Raw genomic sequence first — 21,995 nt, 5'->3', positions numbered from 1 at the left:
TAGATTTTGTTTGTTTGTTTCTTTTGGAGGGGAGGTAATTAGGTTTATTTGTTTATTTGTTTTTAATGGAAATACTGGGGATTGAACCCAGGACCTTGAGCATGCTAAGCACACACTCCACCACTGAGCTATAACCTCCCCCAAGAGATGAGGTAGAGACACCAGTCTTATAATTCCCCATAGGAACCGAGGAAGACAGAGGTATGAAGCAGTCTGATGGTGGTTTTTTCCTATTGTTTTGTATTTTTGCTTCTTGAGCATCTTCTACAAGCCAGGCTTCTCCTGTGGTCCTCACAGCAACCTTTGGAGGTAGTTTTTGGGGGAGGGCATAGCTCAGTGGTAGAGTGCATGCTTAGCATGCACAAGGTCCTGAGTTCAATCTCCAGTACCTCCATTAAAAAAAAAAAAGGAATGTTGGAGTAGTTATTATTATCTCCACTTCACAGTTGAGAGGAAGGGTAGACGGAGAGGTTATGGCCCCCCAGTGAGCCAGCTGGTAAACACTAGAGCTGGAATCTGAACCCAGGTTTGCCTACTGGAAAGCCCTTGCTGTTTTCACCACACAATCTTATCACGTTAGGGGTTGGAATTTGAGACTCAGAGAGAATTAGGATTTTTCTTTCTGAGCTACATGGTGGCTGAAGTGAGAAAAGAGAAGGATCCAAGCAGAAGCCTACATTGACTTTGCAGCTGGTGTGAGTTTGGGAGGGAAGATGCAGAGACACCAACCTGGGATGGACCAGTGAGATTCACTGAAGCTCAGGCCCAGAGAAGCAGCCCGACCTGATAGGCCATTGAAGGGATGTACAAAGAGCATGAGACTGGGGACCAAATCCTGCTCCGCCACCTACTACTGGGCAAATGTGGGCAGGTGATTTAATCGGAGCCTTAGTCTTCTTGCTTAAGATGGAGATAAGGAAAGCCTGGTGAAAATTAGAAAGACAAGAAAAGTGCCCCGGCAGTAGGTATGCAGCAGGCCCCAGCTTCCCCAGGCTACACAGCTCCACGGGGTGAAGCAGACCAACAACTCCTTCCCCAGACATCATTCTTGGAGGCATATGGGGCCCTGGAGGCTGGAGCCTTCCCCTTCCTCAGTCACTGCTGAGAGGCTAGGTTCACACTCGTTAGGCTCACCGAACCCACAGGTCACTAAGAGCGGGGCCTTGGGTGGTCAGGACTTTTGGGCAAAGAGCTTGAAGAGTCTGGAAATCCAGCTCAGCGTTTCCTCAGCATGCAGCCCCAGGAGACTTGAGTAGCTAAGATACCACAATCCTGCCAGCGGTGACTGCTTCCTTGTTGCTAAACGACCAAATAGTTCATATTAAGTTCCTGTTGATGAAGCTAATTGCAAAGGTTAATTGTCCTCCGAGATGAAAAATGCTCCAGGAATGTATTTAGGAGTTGTCTCTGAACTTCTGAGAGAACATGAGTTTTTGCAAAAGTCTGTTTTTCAGATGGTGATGGAATCAGTGCTTTGTTCTTCCTGCTTTGTTCATCCCCTAGAGTGGAAGTTCTCAAACTTAGCAAAGGAACTGTTCAGGGGGAATGCATATGGAACCTCGATCTATGGACTAGATCATGAGTAACTAACCTGGGAAGGGCAGGGTGGATTTATAGCCCCGCCCACCGGGCCCGCCCACTCAGAGACACACCCACTCGGAGCCTCTCCTCGCTCCTCCGTCCCTCCACCCAGTGGCTCACTTGTGCTAGTTGCTGGTTTCTCGCTTGTCTCTCCATCATTACACTGTGAGGTCTTTAAGAGGTAAAGCTGTGCTCGGTCTATCTGTGTCCTGAGTGTCTAGCATAGAGCCTGATGCAGGACAAGTGAACAGCCAGTGCACGTCTAATAAATGACACTCTTATCTGTCATGAACCAGGCTAAGTCAGGTGAATGCAGCTAAAACACTTGATTCAAAGATCATATCATGGAGTTCCAACACTGTTCCAGTCGCTGGGTTGGGGGTTCCTGGGAAAGGAGGTCAGAGACGTAAGACGAGAGGGTTTCCATCTCACTTCCAGTATTTACCACTTAGTAACCTTGGGCAGGTGGCTTCACCCTTCCAGAGCCTCAATTTCCTCATCTTTAAATAGGAATGATAAAGTCTACTTCCCCTCCGAGGTCAACTGGTGTTGACCATGTAGAGTCTGTGGCATGGTGTCTGGCACAGGGAAGTGGCTTGGAATGGTAGCTGGGGGTTTTGTTGGTTTGTGTTTTTGGTTTTTGAGGTTGTTGTTTTCCAACAGGAGGCTAAAGTGATCACTGTGGAACAGTCTGCCTCAGGCAGGAGGGCAAATTCTGATTCAGTTCATGAGACTTCTAAGGAAAGGCACAGCACCTAAGATGGGGGCGGAAGGCAGTGGGCAGAAAGGAGTGAGGTACGGCTCTCCAAACCGTATCCAGCGACATCTTTTCCATTTCACGAGTAAGGATTTAAGAGGCGTTTCCTTTGAAGAAGATGCTTGTCCCTTCATTTGAGGGGCTGTGAGTGGTGCTGGGTGATGATGTGGTGACCTGCTGCTGGTTCTGTCTCAAGGTCACCTGTGGGGACCACTAGGCAGTTGGCAGCACCACAGAGCTGTGGATCTTCCCAAGATCTGGGTGGGGCTCAGATCCTGACACTGAGTTCCTGAGGGGGTCGTTCCTTAGAAAATGACATCCATTCAAGTCTGCCACGTGATCCCTCATTCCCTCATTCAGCACCTACTTAGCCTCCATCATGTGCCAAGATGAAGGGGTACAGAGATGGAAGACATGAGTCCTACTTTAGGAAGCTCACAATCTAATGCAGAGGCCGGCGATCTTTTTCTGTAAAGGGCTAGATAGTACAGTCATTCCTTGGTTTCCTCAGGCCATTGGTTCCAGGACACCTCCCCGCCACCACTGTAGATACCAAAATCCACAGATGCTCAAGTCCCTTATATAAAATGGTGTTGTATTTGCACATAACTTGAGCACATCCCCCATATACTTTAAATCATCTCTAGATTACTTACAATACCTAATACAATGTAAATGCTATGTAAATAGTTGTAAATACAATGTAAATGCTATGTAAATAGTTGCAGCCAATTCAAGTTTTGCTTTTTGGAACTTTCTGGAACTTTTTTTAAAATATACTTTTGATCTGTGGTTACTTGGATGCAGATCCCACAGATATGGAGGGCTGACTGCAAATATTTTTAGCTTTGTGGACCATATGGGCTCTGTTGCAATTACTCAACTCTGCCATTGCAGCATGAAAGCAGCTACAGACAATATGGAAACAAATAGGCATGACTGTGTTCCAATAAAACTGTCCCTGAGAAACCCAGTTTGGCCCAAGGACTATACTTTGCTAACCTCTTCGAGAAAGACAAAGTGGTAAATGGATCATGACAATAAGTGCCATCATGCAGATGTTACAGGGTATGGCAGGGGCCCAGATGAGAGGGAAAAAGACCTCTTGTGTAAGAGCTTTCCTGCAGAAATCAGCTGGGTTCCTTCGGTAAAGTCACTCTCTACATCTTAGTTTCTCCAATGGGATATTGAAATGACAGAGAACACCGGATAAGTGTGAGGACTTACACCCATAACATGCTGTCTGGGTTATAGTGAGGTCTATATGCCAACTTGATGACTGTTAGCAAGAAGAATAGCTAGTGTTTTTCAGGGCCTTTTATATGTGCTAGCCACATTTACATGCACTTTGCACGTATTATCTCATTTAAACCCCATAACTCCACTATGGGAGATCTATAATCATTCCTTCCATTTTGCATATGAGAAAACTAAGAAAGTAAGAGGTTAAACCATTACCTAGTTAGGGCAGAGCCAGGACTCAAAGGGAGAGTCCAGAGCTAGAGCTCTAACCATTACACCCACAATTACCACTGATTTTATATATTTGGCCTTAGTCAAGCCAGGAAGGACAGCTGCTGGTCAGTAGGCTTGTTTCTGTGGACAGCAGGTAAGGGGATCATTGTTCACCCTCTGGCAGCAGAGCCTGAACCCAAGTATCTGGGTGTGGCAGGAGAGGATTGATGCCCACCCCTGTGAGCGTGACACCCAAGGGGTCTTTCCAACTGTCTGCCTCAAGGACTCAAGGACACAGGTGTGTGGTGGTGTCTTCCAGCCCTCTGTACTTTGCAGTAAAGTGTGCTTCTCGTTGCATCAAGCTTCACATCTCCCTTATCTGTTCTCCCCTTATCTCTAATCACCAGCTACCCCGTAGAACAAAAAATATATGGAGTCCTGTAAGGGTGGGTAATGATATCCTTACTCACCAATTTGAAGCCATCTCTTTAGAGTTAAATTTTTATGCTGTGCTCACAATGGAGGCAAATGGACAAACTCTAGCAAGAAACAGAGCCACAAGCAGCCTAGGCTTCTGACTGATGGCCTCCCAGGGACGGGACTGTCTGACAGCTAATTGCATTTCTTAACTATGGTGCTTTAGACCAAGTTAAAGTACAATTCCTGGAAGTCTGACACAGACTGTCAGAGTAGCAGGGCAGAGCTCATCTTGCTGGAGCTCTCCCTTGGTCATTGGAAGGGGTTCAGCATAGCAACAGTCAGGAGCCCCAGCATCCTTAGTGTTCCCCGGGCTTCCAATTAGTTTGCCCTTGGAGTTGGGGTGGGAGTCAGCCCAAGGTAAGCCTATAAAAGACAGCTTTTATCTGGCCCAAGGTGGAAATCCGGAGCACTGGACTCCAGGGAAGAGTTCAAGGACTGGTGTCCATGGCTAGCTCGTAATGATAATAATGATAATCATAACAACAATAGATACCATTGTTGAGCTCCTGTGGATCCAAATCCTCTTACGCAATGCTTGTCAGCATCACCTTTCTCTTGTTACAGCTGCTCTTGTGATGACCAGTCCCACATGAGACTTGATCAGTTTCTCATGGGTACAGCCTGACAGTTTCTCACTTTAGGTATGCGCATGTGTCAGTTGCCTCCTATCCTGGGTCTGCCCTGTTGATGCCACTGTAAAACCTCATTCTGTACCCACACAAGCGCAAGGGTGTGAGTGTCCCATACAGCTGAATGTTGACCAGTGGGAGACAGAAGCCCCTGAAGACATTCTCCTTTCTGTCTTTCCCTGGTTAGATGGTCTTGAGACACAGCTTGCATGGCCCAAGAACTCTCAGAAACGCCACTATGATTAAGCATTATGGGATGGCTTCTATTAGTTATAGCCAGAATCTGGTGGCTACAGGGTCCTTAGGTTGGAGGATTTCTTGGCATGGGTGGTGGGGTGCTAGTCCCCAGAGCAGAGTCTCTTTAGGACAAGAGGGTCCCATCAAGTATTGAAGGCATTAGTTTCAATTGTGAAGATGGGCTGGATTGGGTTAAGCTGGAATCAGATAGAGGTAATTTGCATCAAGAGCAAAAAGGCTCTAACCTACATTCTTGACTTTCTGAGGATATTGGTTGGCTATTTACTGTCACAAATGTGGAATAGATTGAATGCTACCTTTTTGCTCTGGACTGTACCCGTATCTGCTAGTCCGTAGCTGCTTGAGTTTTCTGGACCAAGGGCTAATAGAGCTTCAGATCTGAGAATGGGTATTTTGGGATGATTTTACATCAGCACTTGAGCCAAAGCTCGCACACAGCCTCTGAAACTCCAGACAAAATGAAATCAGGACAGACCTCAGGTGTGATTACCTCCATCTCCACCATGACTTTGATGCTGAGCCTGGAATTCATTAATTTGTCATTCATGTTTGAAGGAGTGCTAGAGCTAACACACGGAGGAAAAACGGGATGATCTAATCACGGGCTTTTCCTGCCCATGCTGATGGCAGGTCCCTCTTCTGCTGGCTTTAACTAGCAATGATTTTACCCAGTGGTCACAAATGGGGTGTGGCAAAAACAGTGCTAGTGTGGGAACATAGGAAAATTATATTCCACGATTTCCTTTGCAGTTGCATGTGTCCTCAGACTGGGTTCTAACTAATGGGAATGTATGATACATGCCACTTTCAGTCCTGTCCATAAAACTCCATGTACATCCACCCACTCTTTCTCTCTTTCCCCTTCTACCTAGCTGGAAGCAAAGGACTCCAGTTGGGTGGAGTCCATGATGAAAGGCATTTGATCCACGACACTGCTTGGAGGTAGAGGCCCCCAGGGGAGGCACCTGTCCCATGCCAAGCTGTGTTAAGCCGCTGAGATCTGGGATCCAGTTTGTTACTGGAGCTTAGCTCACCAATGCTAACAAAGCAGGGGGACAATGCCCTGCTAGCCCTCTTGCCCCCAAATCACCACAAAATGGTTGAGGAGGAGGTATGTCTCCTCTCCTGGTACCCAAGGCTCACCAGTCTTTGCCACACTGGATCATGATGGAGGCGTAGGAAGGTTTTACTGATGGGCCAGGTGGTTTTGGAAGAGCAGTGTCCTGTTGGGAGTGTAGAGTTTGTAACTTACCGTGATCATTTCCCTGTGCGTGCAGGGCAGGGTCCTCAGAGGTAGCCTGCAAAAAGGTCTCCAGATCTCTCTCTTGGTTCCATTCAAGTCCATTGAGTTTTGTCCTCACCCTTGTTTCCTTGCAAGAAGATGAAGCTCCACCCTTCAGATCCTTTAGGTTTTGTAAACTGGAGTGCTGTAGGCTTTCTTGAAGCTGATAGAGTGTGGGTTCCTCTGTGCCTGGGACAGTGGGGTCAGGATGCCTTTGGGTGGTGCCATGATCTCCTTCCACCTCTCCACCCCCAGCGGCTGTGTCTGATTTCCCCACAGGCTCATGTGAGAAGCAAGCGCATCTCTCCATGGGGAGCACTACTTTTTCTTGGAGACAACCTAGCACAGATCCATTTGAGAAAAGGATATTTTTCTTGGAAGGAAGTTTTGGCCTCATTGCTTTACCAAACAGTGACCCCCATCATTAATATGCAGGGCATTTAGCTCTTGTCTGGGCCTGGATTCACTCATAAAGGCCAGCAACTGAGCTACAAATTGCTCACTCTTTGCCACTCAGAAGTGACAGCCCTTCCTGTGGGGAAGGATGATTCTCAAATTATTCAGTCTGTTGGGGATTCCTAAGTTATTTTCATACTTTCCCCAAAATCCTATGTATACATACACCCCCCCCAAAGATGAATAATTCTATTCCCAAGCAGAGCACACCAGGCACCTTCCCACCTCAGGACCTTTGCATGTGCTGCTTACTCTGCCTAAAACACTCTTCCCCTAGATCTCTGCCTGGCTTCCTTCCTTCTTTTCTTCAGGTTGTTGCTCAGATGTCATCATCTCCGGGAGGTATTCCTTGACCATCCTATAGAATTGCATTACCTCGCCACCCCAACATCCTTATCTCCTTTCTCTGTCTTATATAACTTCACAGCACTTACAACCTTCTGTCGTGCTATATATTTTACTTATTTGTTAGTTTATCATCTGTTTCCCTTAAACAGCATAAAAGCTCCAAGAAAACAGGGCTTTCATCTATGTTGTTTCCCACTCTATCCCCTGCGTCTAAAACAGGGCCTGGAATATAGCAAATGCTCAATAGATACTTGTTGAATGAATTAATGATCCCCTTTTACAGAAAAAGAAGCAAAGTCTCAGAGCGGGTGATTAGGTTCAGAGTTAGCGAGTGTCAGGAAAGATTTCAAAGCCAGGAATTTCCGCTTCAAAGCATGTTTATTTTCTGCTCTGACGTCAGACTTTAAGCACATGTGATGTGCCCTGGGGCTGCTACAGGGGACCCTGCATCCTGGAGGAGAATATCGCAGGCTCTGCCCAGGCACTGAAGGACTGACTGCTCCTGGGGCTGCGCACACTCTGTTTGTGGAGCTTCGGGTCTACCCGTGGAGGCACTTACCTCATCAGCAGCATCTGAGGTTCTTCAAAATCTCTTCCCCTCTCTGTGGATCAAATACCTTGAGCCTGCTATCTGCAGATATTGCCTTTGAGGTTTTCAAGCCATGCTGAAATCCTATCCTGCTTGACAGGACTCAGGTTGCTTGTTCTGTGACCCCACTGGCAGCCACGTGCTTCTCATCAACGTGCCGTCTGTGACCTCCTTTCTAAGGCAGCTCTCTCGGACCAGGTGACTTGTGATTAGCTGCTCACATTTTTGCTGATCAGGGTTTGAACTGCCACATTCACCTCACTTGGAGCTATAAAGTTTTCCACGGGGGGTCAGATCTTGCCTTAAATCAGTGGGGGCTTTAAATTATCCTGATACCTGCGTCCAGCCCCCAGAGATTCTGATTCAATTGGTCTGGGCATCATGACTTTTAAAATCTCCCCAGGCGATTCTACACGTGCAGCCAAGGCAGGGAATGCTGCCTAGATTTGCCTCTTTCTGAGAAGAGGTGTGAAGAATACAAGGAGACCAACTGCAGAAGCATTTCTGAAACCATCACCTCTCATTCTCAAATTCTCCTGTGCGTCCTCATCTGACATCCCACTAGGATCTGGAGGCCTTGTCCTCCTTGGAGTCACTGCAGAATTCTGATATTTCTGTTTTCTAGCTGCCTTTCTTACTACAAGCAATAGCAGCTCTGGTGAATATGAGGCTCTTTCCACTGACCATGTGTACCTCAGTTTTCTCAACAGTAAAATAGGCATAATACTAATAGCACTGACATTATGGGTTTAAATGGGCTAATACACTTAGTAGCTAATCCAAATGCCCCACATATTAATGTCGGGGTCACTGCAGGCATGTTTGGATTAACTACCATTGTTGTTATTAAGCATCTTCCTTATAAAATGCCTTCTCCAAAGTCCATTTGTTACTGTAACAGTGCTCCAACATAACTTGTCACCTAGATCTTGCATGACTCTTCAAGGGTCTTTGGCTTTGCCATGTCTCTGGCATGCTCCAAAGGTGTTACGAAGAAAGTCTCATCCTATGCCTCTTTAAAACTGAATGGCATGATCTCAAATTTGGGGTTCTTTGCTGAGAATTTCCTGCTTGGGCACCCGCCAATCTCATCTGCTCCTGGACTGGCGTTCCTGGCGGAGGACCATAGTGGTATCTATTCCTAGGGTGGCTGTGTTACACCTGCCACATGCACGACTCCCAGGCCAGCTCTGTGGCCCAGCTTTGCACCTCCAGGAAGTACTCTGGACCATGTCTCTACTGGCCCAACACTCAGTTCTCTCCTCTCCTTGCTACAGGCCCAGAAGTGGCTGTGGACAGGTGCTGCCCAGCCCAGGGAAGTGGCCATGAGGGAGGGCAGCAGGAAACTGAGTGGAGGAGCCCAGCATTGGAAGAGCCTGTGTGTGGCAAGCCCAGGGACTGTGGGCTGGCATGGCCAAACTGGTCCAGTCATGCAGACGAAGATCTCCTGGAACTGGACTCGGGAAATTAGGTGCGAGGGCCTAGGGTGCTGGACCCAGACCAAGGTGCAAGCGTCCACATCTGCCCATGGCCTGAAGTGGGTGAAACAAGGACGCCCACCTAGGGGAGAGACCACAACCAAAGCGACGCAGATAACCCAGTATTTGTCCCCAGTCTGGCAAGAATGGCCGAGTGACCTGTGTCTGTGGACTAGACAGACTAGGTGATACGGACACTGCCTTGGCCTTCTGAAACTGTCAGCCCAGGGTGGGGGCAGACCAGAAAACAAGGGCAGCATGTATTGTGATCAGTTTCATGCCAGGACATATAGTGGCTGTGGGCATAAGTCACAGGAGACCCAGCTTCATATGGGACTCCTAATGGCAGCCACTTCCTTCGACTGTGGCCACAAGCGTTTGTTTCCTTACCCCATTCTGCACAGATGGAAACTGAGGACATCATACTTGTCTTGTGCTGGGCCTCATGTGGCCATCCTGGCCCACCACCCCTGAGAGGAGAAATTAAACCATCTTGTTTACCACCATGTCCCTAGAGCACAGGAAGGTACATAGCCTTAGCAGATGCTTTATAATTATTTGTTGAGTAAATAGGTGAATGCATGAAATGGTGACTGAATCCCAACATAGCACCATGTTGGGGAATCCAGGTCAGTGGTGCCCAGGAGTCCACATGGCAGGTAGCTGGCAGGTAGCAGGGCACCGTGTTGTCAACACGGTAAGCCCAGGCCTCAGCGATCACAATCCCTCGGATGGGAGGTGGCATCAGGGACCAAGATGGGTACATAGTGGGCCTAACAAGTCTCTGTGAGTCACGGCCCAGGACCTGGGCAGGTTTGGGCCTGTGGATGGGAAATCAGTGGGCCCAGCCGCTGGGAACGGCTGCCAATGGAGTCAGGGCTGCCATGGTAATGAAAAAGACATATGGTCCATTCAAGAGAGAGCTAGTTAGTGAATAAATTGCTCTGGAAGTGGACTATTTCTGAGGTGGATGCAGAATCCACAGGCTCTAACTGTAGATCACGTCGTGTTTTCAAACACATTTCTCTGTGTCGACAATTTCACTTATTCTACAGATTGTGCCTGATTCAAGAGCCATAATTCCTGCCAATGAACTGGAGCTGTGTCATCTGGGTTCCCAAATTGGGTTTGAGTATTGTAGCTAAACAGCTATCTCTTCATTTAGGGGAGCTGCCATTTGAAGACGCACCATCAGCACAGCCAAGGTGACAGACCAGAACCCCCCAGTTCTGGCGGGTCTCCCCCAAGCAGAGCTGACTCTGTACCTGGCAGACCCTGTCTGCACCTGGTGATGGTATCATCTCATGTGTGGCCTTCTGCTTTGGGGACAGGTGGGTGCCTGAGGTAGCTGGTGTGGGGGCAGATGGAGAGAGTTCAGAAATCGAAGATCATGTCTAGTACTTTAGACAGCTGTCTCCAAGGTTCCCCAGTGGGGACCAGTGCTGGGGTAGGGAAACCTGAACTGTAATTGATAGACAAAGAACAAGGGCAGTGGATGGAATACTGTAACAAATGTGGTAGGTATTCAACCACATCAGTAATCACTTTGAATGTCAATGATCTGAAGGCACCAACTGGAAGACTGTCAAACTGGATCAAAAAACAAGGCCCAAGAAACCACTAAATATAAAGACACATAGATTAAAAGTAAATGATTAGAGAAAGATATACCATGCTAACACCAATGAAAAGAAAGCAGAAATGGCTATATTAATTTCATACTGAATGACTTGAGACCAAGGAAATTTATCAGGGATAGAGAGGAACATTACATAATGATAAAGATGTCAATTCTCCGAGAAGATGTAACAATCCTTAATATGTGTGCTCCGAAAAAAAGTATCAAAAGCATTGCCACCGAGTTGTACATACCCTCCTCTTATAATTTCTTTGATCTATGCTTTAAACTACTATGCACGCTATTATCCTCCTGAAACTGCAAGAGAATTTAGCCTGACTCAGAGCTGTCAAAGTTCCGACCGAGATGGAGCTTTTCAGACTTGGATATAAACAAGGGGTTTATACAAGGAATTAAGGCATGAAACTTGGACTTGTCATAAAGGGAGGATTGCTTTGCAATGTGCAGGGTTGAGAAAGTCAACAAGAGGTAAGACCTGAATGCTCTTGCTGATAGATCAGGGGAGGACTGGAGAGAACAGGTAAAAGATGGTTCAGACAAGCTAGAGGTCAAATCTGTTTCCCCTGCCTCCTCCAAAGAAGTGCTGAGGCCAGGTCTCAGGGGTGAGCTGGGCAAGGGCCATCTCCACTGGGAGAGAAGGGGTTAATAAGAACATCTCCAACAAAGGCTCCTGACATTTGAGCTGGTTTTATTATAGCCCTTTCTCCCAGGTAGACCAGCCTGGGAGACGAAAAATTATATAAGTGTCAGCTCAAACATGTTTAGTTCTTCCTGAAATGGCAGTTCTCAGCATGTCACAGAGACACTGGTTAACTCAGTGGGGTAACAGATGGGACATATGAGCTCAAAGTTATGGCTAAAATTTTATGAAGATCCATTAGCTTCATATGAGCAAACCACAGTTGTTGTTGGTCTATTTTGATGAGTCATTCATACACACATAAATCCTTTTTTTCTTTAGATAATTAACCCTTGAGACAGAACCTGTATTGTATTTCCCCCCCTTATCCTGCTTATGTTGAATGCTTGGAAACAATGTCTTAAAGAGACTAAGGGTCCCTCAGAGCAAACTAGCGCTAACTGACCTTTGAGCATGGGGCGACAAAGGGACAAAGGTTCCCGTGCTCTGCTGCAAAGCAGGAGAGAGCATCTCTCCTCTTCCTGTGCTGAGCGATGTTAGCAGCCACCCTGAAGAGAGCAAGTGGTGGAGTTAGAAGCTTCCAGCCTTACTTCCAGGCTTCCCTGTTCCATCTCACCCACCCCTCCACAGGGGTGCCCCCCAGGGCTTATGGTAGAGCTGAGCCAGGAGACAGTTCTGACGGGCAGACACCAGGCTGTCCTCAGAACTGCCCCATGTCCTGCTGACTAAGGCTTTCTTACTGGATCTTAGGTGCTTGGATTCCTCTTCCCTTAGGATGGGTTTTCTCCCAGGAAGCTCCTCAACATTTCTTGTAAACAGCCTTTTGTGTGCCTGACCCACCAATCCAATAGATTGAACCGTAGGAGTAATGGCAGTTAATGTTTATTGCGTACTTACTATATTCCAGGTACTGTGTTAAGCACTTTGTATACTTTAATTGATTCAATTCTCAAAGTAACCTCATCAGTCAAGATTCTTCCAATTGCCAGTTACAGAAACTCCAACTAAACCAGCTTAAACACGCAAGGCCATTCATTGACTTAAATAACTGAAAAGTCCAGTCACAAACACAAGCCAAAATTAAACAGACAAAATAGGGACAAGGTTACCTCTGGGTGCATCTTGGATCCTTTTTCTTTTCCTTTTTCAGTTCTGTGTTATGCGTTTGTTTATACTAGACACCTACTGTTTTTGTAATCAGAGAAACTTTATTTAAAAGGGTCTTAACTAGCATTACCCCACACTGTTTCTCTATATTACGATCAACTGGGATTCTAGCTTTCTGGACTATGATCTCCTCAAGGCCAGGGACTTTTCCTTATGTGTCTTTGTAGCCCTTTCCTTGCCTTTTAAATTTGTGCTCAAGGGTATGTGTAAAGTGGATTGAATTCACGTGTTTCAGAAGGGAAGCTTTTTGCAGTTTCAATTCTTTCAGAGGGCAGATGATAATAAGAAAGTAGTTTACACTTGATCCAATACATGATTTCTCAGGACAAACCATGTAACCTCAAATGGAGGTAATAATCCCAGGTTATTGTGAAGCTCAAATGAGTTAGAGCCCCGTGTGAGCTGTAAAACTCTGTACACCTGGCAGCTGATAATGACTTGGGTTTATAGAGCCTTCTCATTCCGAGGCCTCTATCCAAGGTGAGTCATGTCTATTTCTAAATTTTCTAAGAACCGTCATTATCTCTTGATGAAAAGAAATGGTGGCAGAGAGAGAGAGAAGCCACGAACATCAATTTAGGCCGCAATATTAATCCCCTGCTGTGTGCACACCTGACACCCACATCCCACTGTCAGACTGTCAGGTTCTTCTGACATCTCATTCGACATTGCTTGAGGGCCTTCAGACTCAGAAGGTTTAAGACCGACTTCAGGATCTCCCCTCCCGAACCAGCCCATCTGGAAGCATCCTCCATCCCAGGGAATATGGTACCTCTTTCAATCCTCAATCCTTCTTTTCCTCACGCTCATATTCAAGCCCTGCCAAACTCTGCCTGCTTCACCTGCTACATCTCTGGAAATTCTTCTCCCCATCTTCACAGCCATGACCCGAGTCCCAGCTACCGTCATTCCTACCTCCTACTTGATCTACCTGGGAAAGGGCTTGCCTTCCTCCAGTTGAACACAACTCTGGTCATGTCACCTGCCTGCTTAGAACTTCTCAGTGGCTCCCCTCACCCTGAAGATCCAGGCCCCACCATTAACAAAGCTTACAGAGGCCCTCATGGGAGGGTCCCACCTCTTCCACCCTCATCTTTTGCCCCTTCATTCTCTCAGCTCCTCCTACACTAGCTGTCTTGCAGGCCCTCTCGCCTGCCTCTCCACCTGTTGGCCCCTGGGATGGAAGGACGTTTATCCATATTCCAGTGACTGCTTCTCGACATGCTCAACTGAAATGCTACTTCCTCAGAATCTGTCTCTCATTTCCCTGACTAGTCTAATTTGCCTTTTATATATTGTCAGAAGTCTGTGTGTCTCCTTCTTAGTACTTACTGCAGTTCAATGTTACCTATTTGTTTAACCCCGTGACTAATATTTGCATTTTCGACCAGCTTGTAAGCTCTATAAGGGTAGTGACTGGGTCTCTTTCCATTCACGGTTGTATCCCCAGCACACGGCACCCAGCAGATGCTGACACACAGGTGCTGAATGGACACAGGCACTGAGCCAGGAAAGATACAAAGACAAATCATGTGATGTCACTATCCTCAAGGTTGTCATAGTCTAGCAGGAGGGACAGCACAGGGAGATGAATGACTTCGAGGGATCAGTGGAGACTTTCCAAAGAACTGTTTGATGGGAAGACAATACATGGAAAGGGGAATAAACAGGCACAGTCACATCAGTGTCAAAAAAGCAAACTTATCTACACACACACACACACACACGCACACGCACGCACGCACACACACACAGCATGGCTGTGCACAGGTGCACACAAACATGTATATTCAGTCATACAGGCTTATTCTATAGCATGTCCCCAAGCATCACTTGGGGACATTAATGGCACCTTTATGCACATATGCTCCTGCACTCAAGCAAACACCCCACCCCACCCTCACAAACACTTCACAGCTGCCCTCCTACTCCTGCTTATACACACACACACACACACACACACACACAGACACACACACACACGCTCCCACACGCTCACACAGGCAAACTGGATGTTGGCGTTTTGTTTATGAGAGTGGGAGTCCCAAGGTTTTAAAGATGAGTTCATGTGTGAGCAGAGTCTCAGGGAGGGGCCACACACATACCCAAATACTAGGTCCCTTTTGCTTTGTGCCTGCACAGCCCAGAGGGATCCACAAAAGACAGCCAGGCACTGTCTCACAGTAGTCCACGATCAAGTCCAAGATCAAGTGCCCATTTCACACAGGAGGAAAGGAAGAGGGTCAGATGGGATCAATAACTTGCACAAGGTCTCAGAGCTATTCAGTGAGAGTGAAATGGCTCAGATTCATATCCAGTTGAGTATGTGACTCTGCGATCAGTTGTGACCTCCAGAGAGGAGGTGAAGGCCTTTCTGAGCTTGGCCCATTCAGTGGAGTTTGGACACACTGCACGTGTTCAATATCCCCAAGCTACCCAAGTTTGAAGCAGAGGAAAAAATTTCTGCCCCTTCTCTGCCCTTGTCCCTCTTGGTGGTTTTCCGTGAACTGTTAACCAGAAAGCCGCGTTCTGAGCCTCCCTGACCGTGTTTCTCCCACGTAGGCTCTTGGGTCTCCACGGCCATGGGCCCAGAGCCCCACGCATCCTGCCCTCTGCTCAACCTTCCCCGCGACCCGCCTTCCCTCGGGGTTCCACCTGCCTGTCTTGCTGTTAACATCGAAGGACAAATGCGGTCCTGTATTTCAAAGTCATCTGGCAGATCTGATTAATTTTGGAAATGAGCAATGTGAAGATTCATCACAAACTTTCAGGTATGAGCAGCAATAAACAAAACCAGAGCATGGAGCGCTATTTATTTATTAAAACAGTAAATTGAAGGGAAATGGGCTATTTATTTTGCACGATGTCTTCCACAGAAATAATTGGCTCATTAATCACACTCTCACCATGGTCACGTTTGGAAGGTCAGGCTCACCAGGGAATTGAAACAGGGGGCAGTGTTTACAGCCCTGGCAGCACGTGGAGTCCCGTGAGGTTGGCTTCCGGGGGCCCTGGCATGTCCTGGGGCAATTCTGTATCCCATGCAGGCAGCCGGGCGGCAGGTATGCGTAGTGGTTAGGGTCTCGGACTGGCAGCAGGGGGCCTGAGTTCAAATTCTGGCTACTACCACTTGCTAGCTGTATGACCTTGGGCAAGCTGTTGAACCTCTCTGCCTTGGTTTCTTCATCTATAAAACGATGCTAGTAATGGTACCTACCTTGCAGGGTACCGTGAGTTTAGGTGAGTTGGCGAAGCACTAGTTCACGTGGGTCAGGCTCAGTGCTGCTCTAGGTGTTAGGGGTATTTGCTCCTTCGGTCCAGGCAGAGCCTTGGGTGGGGCACCCTGGAATCAGTGGAAGCTTGGAGCATCAGGTTACTGTGGGCTTCCCACGGCCCCAGAGGGAAGCAGAACAATGTAGCAGAGGCTAAGAGGGCAGGCTCTGTAGTCAGTCTCTCTGGGTTGAAGTCCAGCCGCTGTCTCTTACTAGTTACATGTCCTTACAGAATGATTTGACCTCTCCGTGCCTCAGTTTTCTTAACTGTAAAATGGGGGGTGATAATAGCACTGCCTGACTGGGTTGTAATGAATATGAAATGAGAAAATAAATGGTGCCTGGCCAGAAAAGCAATCAGTTATGATGATCATTTTTAGGCTTGCCTGGCCTGTGACTTTCCCCCAGACACTGAGCGTGGTCCCGGTGAGCACGGCAGGTGAGCAGACACTGAACTTCAGCCCCCTTCCCGAACAGCGAGGGGGAGGGGCCCAGAGCCCAGAGAGGGCAGGGCTGAGGAAAGCATGCCTACAGCAGAGGCTGGCGCCACAGTGGCTGGAGGGGCCATGCAGTTTGGGCAGATGACAGCAGTGACAGGGGTTTTGGTCTATGGGGTAGGCATGGTACAGTGGGTAGGTGGCCTCTTGGCAGTAGTACCCCAGCCAATGGCGGACTTCAGAGCACCAGCCTAGTGGGCTGAGGTTCAAGGAAAGGCTCAGTCGCAGCTGGGAGTGAGACTTCTAGAGCAGCACAGGGGAATGCGGTGAAAGGTCAGGGTGGAAAGGTCAAACATGTAACCCATGTACATGCTTCTTCTCTCTCCTGTCATCCACTGGTGCTCTTGCCTGTGGAAGCCAGAGCCTCAGAATCTTTCCTAACACACCAGTCCAGGCAGCCAAGACCTACCAAACGCACTCAGATGAATGGACCCAGGTTGCTAGTCCAGCACTGCAAAGCCAAGGCCCATCTCAGCTCTTCTAGGGCTTTGATTGGGACCAACTCCCGGCCCCCACATGCTGGTCAGGAGGGGCTGAGGCTCTGGAAGGAGGCCTGAGTCTTGGTGACCCTAGAGGAGCTGGACAGCGGGTGGAGGGCAAGGCTGCCGCCGTCCTCAAGGGACCCAGGCTGTGAGCGAGGAGCCCTCTCTCCCTCCCCTCTCTTTCATACCAACACAAGAGATAGTTCATGGGAAAGGACGTGCATGGTGAATTTCAACGTGGGGTGCATTCAGAGACTGGGGGCGGGAGGGAGCTGGGGAGACGGGAGAGGCGGTCACGTGGCCGGGGGCGTCCAGAGCCGGGCGAGGCCGAGGGTGTGTGCTGGTTATTCTCTCTCCATTCTTCTCTGTGCATCAAGGCTCTTCGGCCCCCTGCCTCCAGTTAGGTTTGGCCAAATGTAGGCTTTGGTAGAATGTCAGACAGCAGGAGGAAGGAGAAAGGAGGTGTTTTCCCCAAGTCTCGGCCCTGCCCCTGAAGGCTCCTCCCTGCTGGGCTCTGGGGGTTCCTCCCTTTGGCTGAGGACCCTGTTGGGAGGCCCCTTTCCAGGGCTGCAGCTGTCACTGAGGTTTGGAAGCACCCCTCCTGTCCCATCAGCTCTAGGAGTGGGAACAGCTTCTTCAGTTACCTGCCCCCACCACCCGAGGGCGCACCTGGTCCAGCCCAGGGCCTGACTCACACGCTGAGCACAGATGAAGCTTTTCTGCCCTAGGAGGGAAAGGGGTCAGGTAATACCAGGGGCATTTCCATGGTCAGGAACTGAACATGGACCAGGTGTGAGTTGAACGTCTTAGGGGAGCAGGAAATGTTGGGGAAGATAATTTCTGTGCTTCTCCTTGCTTTGGGGATCACTTCCTTAGAGTCCCCTTTTAGTAGTTCAGTCCCTTTTGGAAACCTCGGGTGCCTCACCAAGGAACCTGGGGATGGTATTTGGGTGCACACTTCAGACAGAGCACAAAGGGAGCGTATGCGCCCCCTAGGGGCTATTGTGAAGGTGGCAGAAGTAGGAAGTGGACGGTCCCCAAGAAGAGGAAAGGGGAGGGATAGGAGACGGGGATAGGGGAAGGGGAGAGGGGGAGGGGCCCAGGGGAAACAATCTGGGCCACTTGGTTCAGTTGCCTCCTTCACCAGGAGTGGCTCCTCCTGGGAGAAAGTTCTGTGCTGTGGGCTGGATTCTGGATGTTTTCTACAAAAATGCTTTGTCAAAAGCAGCATCTGCTCTATAATTTGCTGGGCGGGCCCAGCACAAAATAAAAATTCAGAGCCCCTTGACTAGAAATAGTTAAGAATTTCAGGATGATGACACCAGAGCATTAAACTGAGCTTGGGGTGGGTTGGGGGTGGACTCTCAGGGTCCCATGAAGCCACTTCTGGCCAGAGATTCTCCCTGTGGACACCATGGGTGGGCCCCCTCCCCTGGGTACAGCAACAGGGAGGTTGAGCAGAGAGACAGAGGCATTATGTTGTGACAGTCTTCAGAGTCCGGCTCCCAGGTGTGACCACACTAGGCAATTTGAAAATGATACCCACGTGAGGGCTAATGCCTCCCTAGGCTCTTCCTGGGCAATCAGTTAGTGAAGCACCAAGGAAGGATATAATTTCTGTCTGTGGGTCGAAAAAAGTGGGCTGAGGCCAGAGGGCTGGGCAGCGGGTCCAGGGGTCTCGTGGGGCCAGGAACTAGAGGTGTGCCCACTGCGTTCCCCTCGTTCCTCCTGGGCTCTGAAGGCAGGAGAAGGAGCAGGGTTGAGGAGGACACAGTTTGGGGTGACTCTGTCCTGTGTTTGTTTTCCCGAGCTTTAGGCTGCGGTGATCAGTCTGAGAAGCAAGCAAACAAACAGACTCTTAAGGCCAGAAAGTCTCTGTCTTGCCTCAGAACTCCCTCGAATCTCTTGCCTGTAATTAGAAAGAGATGGTGAGAATAACAGGGTTCTGATTTCCAGTAGCCTCTGCTTCACGGGGCCCATGCTAGGTAATGTTAAATGATGCCAGCCTTGTGCCTATACAGAAGAGTTTTGGGGAGGGGGCAGAAATCACTTTTCTCTTTAGGATCAGTATGTGTGTGTGCATGCACGTCTCTGTGTGACATACTGCACGTGTGTGCGCACACTGGGTACATGAGGAGCTGTGTAAGCCTGTGTGGGTGTACATAGAAGATGCACACGCATGTGTGTCTGTTACTTGTGAGCAAGCAGTTATCAGGATTGTGTGTGCGTTCACGCCTCCATGAGAGTCTGTGCGTGAGTAGATTCTGGTGTCTAAAATCCTTACATCCTGCTCCAGTCAGCCTTGTTTGTTGTAAAAGCAGGGAGAGGAATCAGCAGCAGGTGCGCGGTTGGGTCCGGGATGAGGAGGGCTGTCTGGGGTGCCTGTCTGGGTCATGGCCACGTTCGTGCTCCCTCATGATGGGTCCGCCGCCTCCGTTCGTCAGCACCTTTCTCTTCTCTGCTCGCTGTGGTTTCCCCGGGCAACTCAGTACGCGTAGACTCTGGCTCTATATGTGGCCATGGCTCCCAACTTTCTTCACCAACTGGTGCCAGTTGGCAGGAAGAATCTGACTGGCCCGGCTCACCTCCCTGTGTTGAGTCAGCGATCGCTGGCCAGCCTCTGCACACCTGCCCTTGGGTCAGGGGAATCAGCTATGGCGAGACAGAGCACGGTCATGGTACAAACAGGGTCACTGCTGGGACTGCGGTTGGGACAGTTTTCCCTAAAAGGAGTGATGAACATCCTAGGTCCTCATGCACAAAGTCCCTGTCTCCCACTCAGTGCCTGCCCCTCTCCCAGTGGAGGTCAGCGCAGCCGGAGCTGCCCCACAGGCAGGATTTGCCCGGCAAGGCAGCCTCCTGGGGCCTGGGGTCTTTTCTTGGCCACCCGCCCTTCTCTGTTCCCCTGTATGGATTGAATTGTGCCCCCCCCCATTAACATGTTGAAGGCCTTATGCCCAGTACCTCAGAATGCGACCTTATTTGGAAACAGCGTCTTTACAGAGGCACTGAAGCTAAAATGCGGGCATTCAGATGGGCCCCAATCCAATATGACTGGTGTCCTTATAAGGAGAAGAAAGCTGGACAGAGACACAGAGGGAAGACGGTGCGAAGAGACCCAGGGAGAAGACGGCTGCTCACCAGCCTGGGAGAGAGGCCTAGCCTGGGCCTCCCCTCACAGCCCTCAGGGGAACCAGCCCTGCCAGCACCTTGATCTTGAACTTCTGGGCTCCAGGACTGTGAGACTACACACCTCTGTTGTTTAAGCCATCCAGGCTCTGGCACTTTGTCATAGAGGCTCCAGCAAACTAATATCCCCCCCAAGGAAAACTTCTTGAAAAAAAGGAAGGAAGTCATGGAACACCAGCACCCTCAGAGGGTGGGCTGGGGTTACAGGTGTCAGCGAGGGTGACAGCCAGGAAGCCGGGGCTCCTCACACCCGCACCCACCCCGGCGTCCAAGGCCCCAGGCCCTGGGCACTTCCGAGACTCAGCCTCTGGACTCATTGCAGGAGGAAGCTCTGAGCCTGGTGCCTGAGCTGGGCAATTACCAGCTTTGGTGAGACTCACTGAAAGCTGTAGGCCAGGGAAAAATCAGATCTTGTTGGCATTTGAGAAAGACGCTGTGAGCACTGCAGTGTGGAGGGCAGATGAAGTGGGAGTGGGGGAGGCTGAAGGTGGGAGGCAGGGTCCTGTGAGCGATGAAGAGGCCCAGGGAGGGGACTGCAGAGCTGTTTAGGAGGCATCACTGTCACGATGTACTGACAGGATATGGGGCTGAGGAGTGGGGGGAGTTAGGGTCGAGGGGAGGACTCTGACAGGAGCACTTGGAAGATGGGGGTGCTGGTCACTGGTGAGGAGGAGGATTAGGTCTGTTTTCTGCGCATCAGATCAGCACAGTCCAGGGCCCGCCATCAATGACATTGGACCTGGGCACAGGGGGGGAGGGGCTGGGTATAGTTGTGGATTGGGTGTCACTGGTGTCCGGGTGGCACCGTGTGTGGGAGGAGTGGGCATGAGCTGCTTTCCCCAGGAGCAGAGCTGGAGACTAGTGCCTGGGAGGTGACTGGGGCGAACATAGGAGGGAGAGGACACGGGGAGGGAGGAAAGCCAGTAAAGGGATATTGGGGTGGCCACCAGGCTCAGAACCACTGGAGACCTTTGGGAGACTGGGGGATCCGGCCTCACACTTGCACCCCTGAAGGGTGAGGAGGTCCATCCCTCGTTGATCGGGGGTTGTTCCTGAGGTCTAAACCCTAATGCTTCCAGTTTGCCCACACACAGGCTGGAGCAGGTGCCTGTGGCCATAGAAAGGCCTCAGGCAGAGCCGCAGGAGCCGCGGGAGTCAGAGGACTGGGACTGTTGGCAGGTGACCTTCGAGGTCAATCAGGATGGGGCCAGGTCACTGCTGGCCTCCGCCACTGTATCTGCAAATAATTGTGTCCATCTTCTGGGGGGCAGCAAGGAGCCTGGCTTCCTCCTTCACCGGTCCTAACAGGAGGGACCAGGGGCAGGGGAGGAGGAAGGCTGGGCCGAGTGGCAGAACTGGGTTGTGGGCCAGGCATCAGGGCTGGCTGTCCAGGGGGTCTTGGAACACAGGCTAAAAGAGGCCTTTTATGTCAGAAAATGTTTAATGTGCAGATTGTCAAGAAACATAATGATCTCACTCTGGGGTGTTCAAGAACCCTAAACAGCTGCTAATTAGCTGACAGCAATAGTGGGGAAAGGCAGCCAGCTGCTGGGATGGGAGGGGGCCGGACGTGAGCTGAGGCCTCTTCACCCTCCTCTTTCCTTCACGCTCTTACCTCCTGCCTGCCGCCAACCTCAGCACTGCCACTTTGAGACACGTGACCTTGGACTTCTTACCTTATACTTCCAAGATGTAGCACAGCCTGGACTGGCCATGTGACCCCAGGCCCAGGAGTCACAGCCCTCAAAGCCATTTCAGAGCTTCTTCTCCCCCCAGGGCCTGGGCATCTGGGCTCA

The 21,995-nt window shown here is 49.7% G+C and overlaps 1 protein-coding gene across 8 annotated transcripts in view; it reads left to right on the top strand.

Moving 5' to 3' along the window:
- The window catches only part of LOC116666442, a 176,545-nt gene that overhangs the window by 112,597 nt on the left and 41,953 nt on the right, over positions 1 to 21,995 (top strand). Inside the window, exon 1 of one of the 8 annotated variants that reach the window (XR_004323294.1) lies at positions 15,437 to 15,530. The exons of the other annotated variants lie outside the window; for them this stretch is intronic. The gene's annotated coding sequence lies outside the window, so the exon portion shown is untranslated. Of the gene's footprint in view, positions 1 to 15,436; positions 15,531 to 21,995 lie in introns of those variants that run through there. 8 annotated transcript variants of the gene reach the window in all.

Source organism: Camelus ferus, chromosome 10 (genome assembly GCF_009834535.1).
Source record: "Camelus ferus isolate YT-003-E chromosome 10, BCGSAC_Cfer_1.0, whole genome shotgun sequence".
NCBI classification, from domain to species: Eukaryota; Metazoa; Chordata; class Mammalia; order Artiodactyla; family Camelidae; genus Camelus; species Camelus ferus.
The sequence above is the reverse complement of the archived record's forward strand: the minus strand, read 5'-3'. Positions and strand labels throughout refer to the sequence as shown.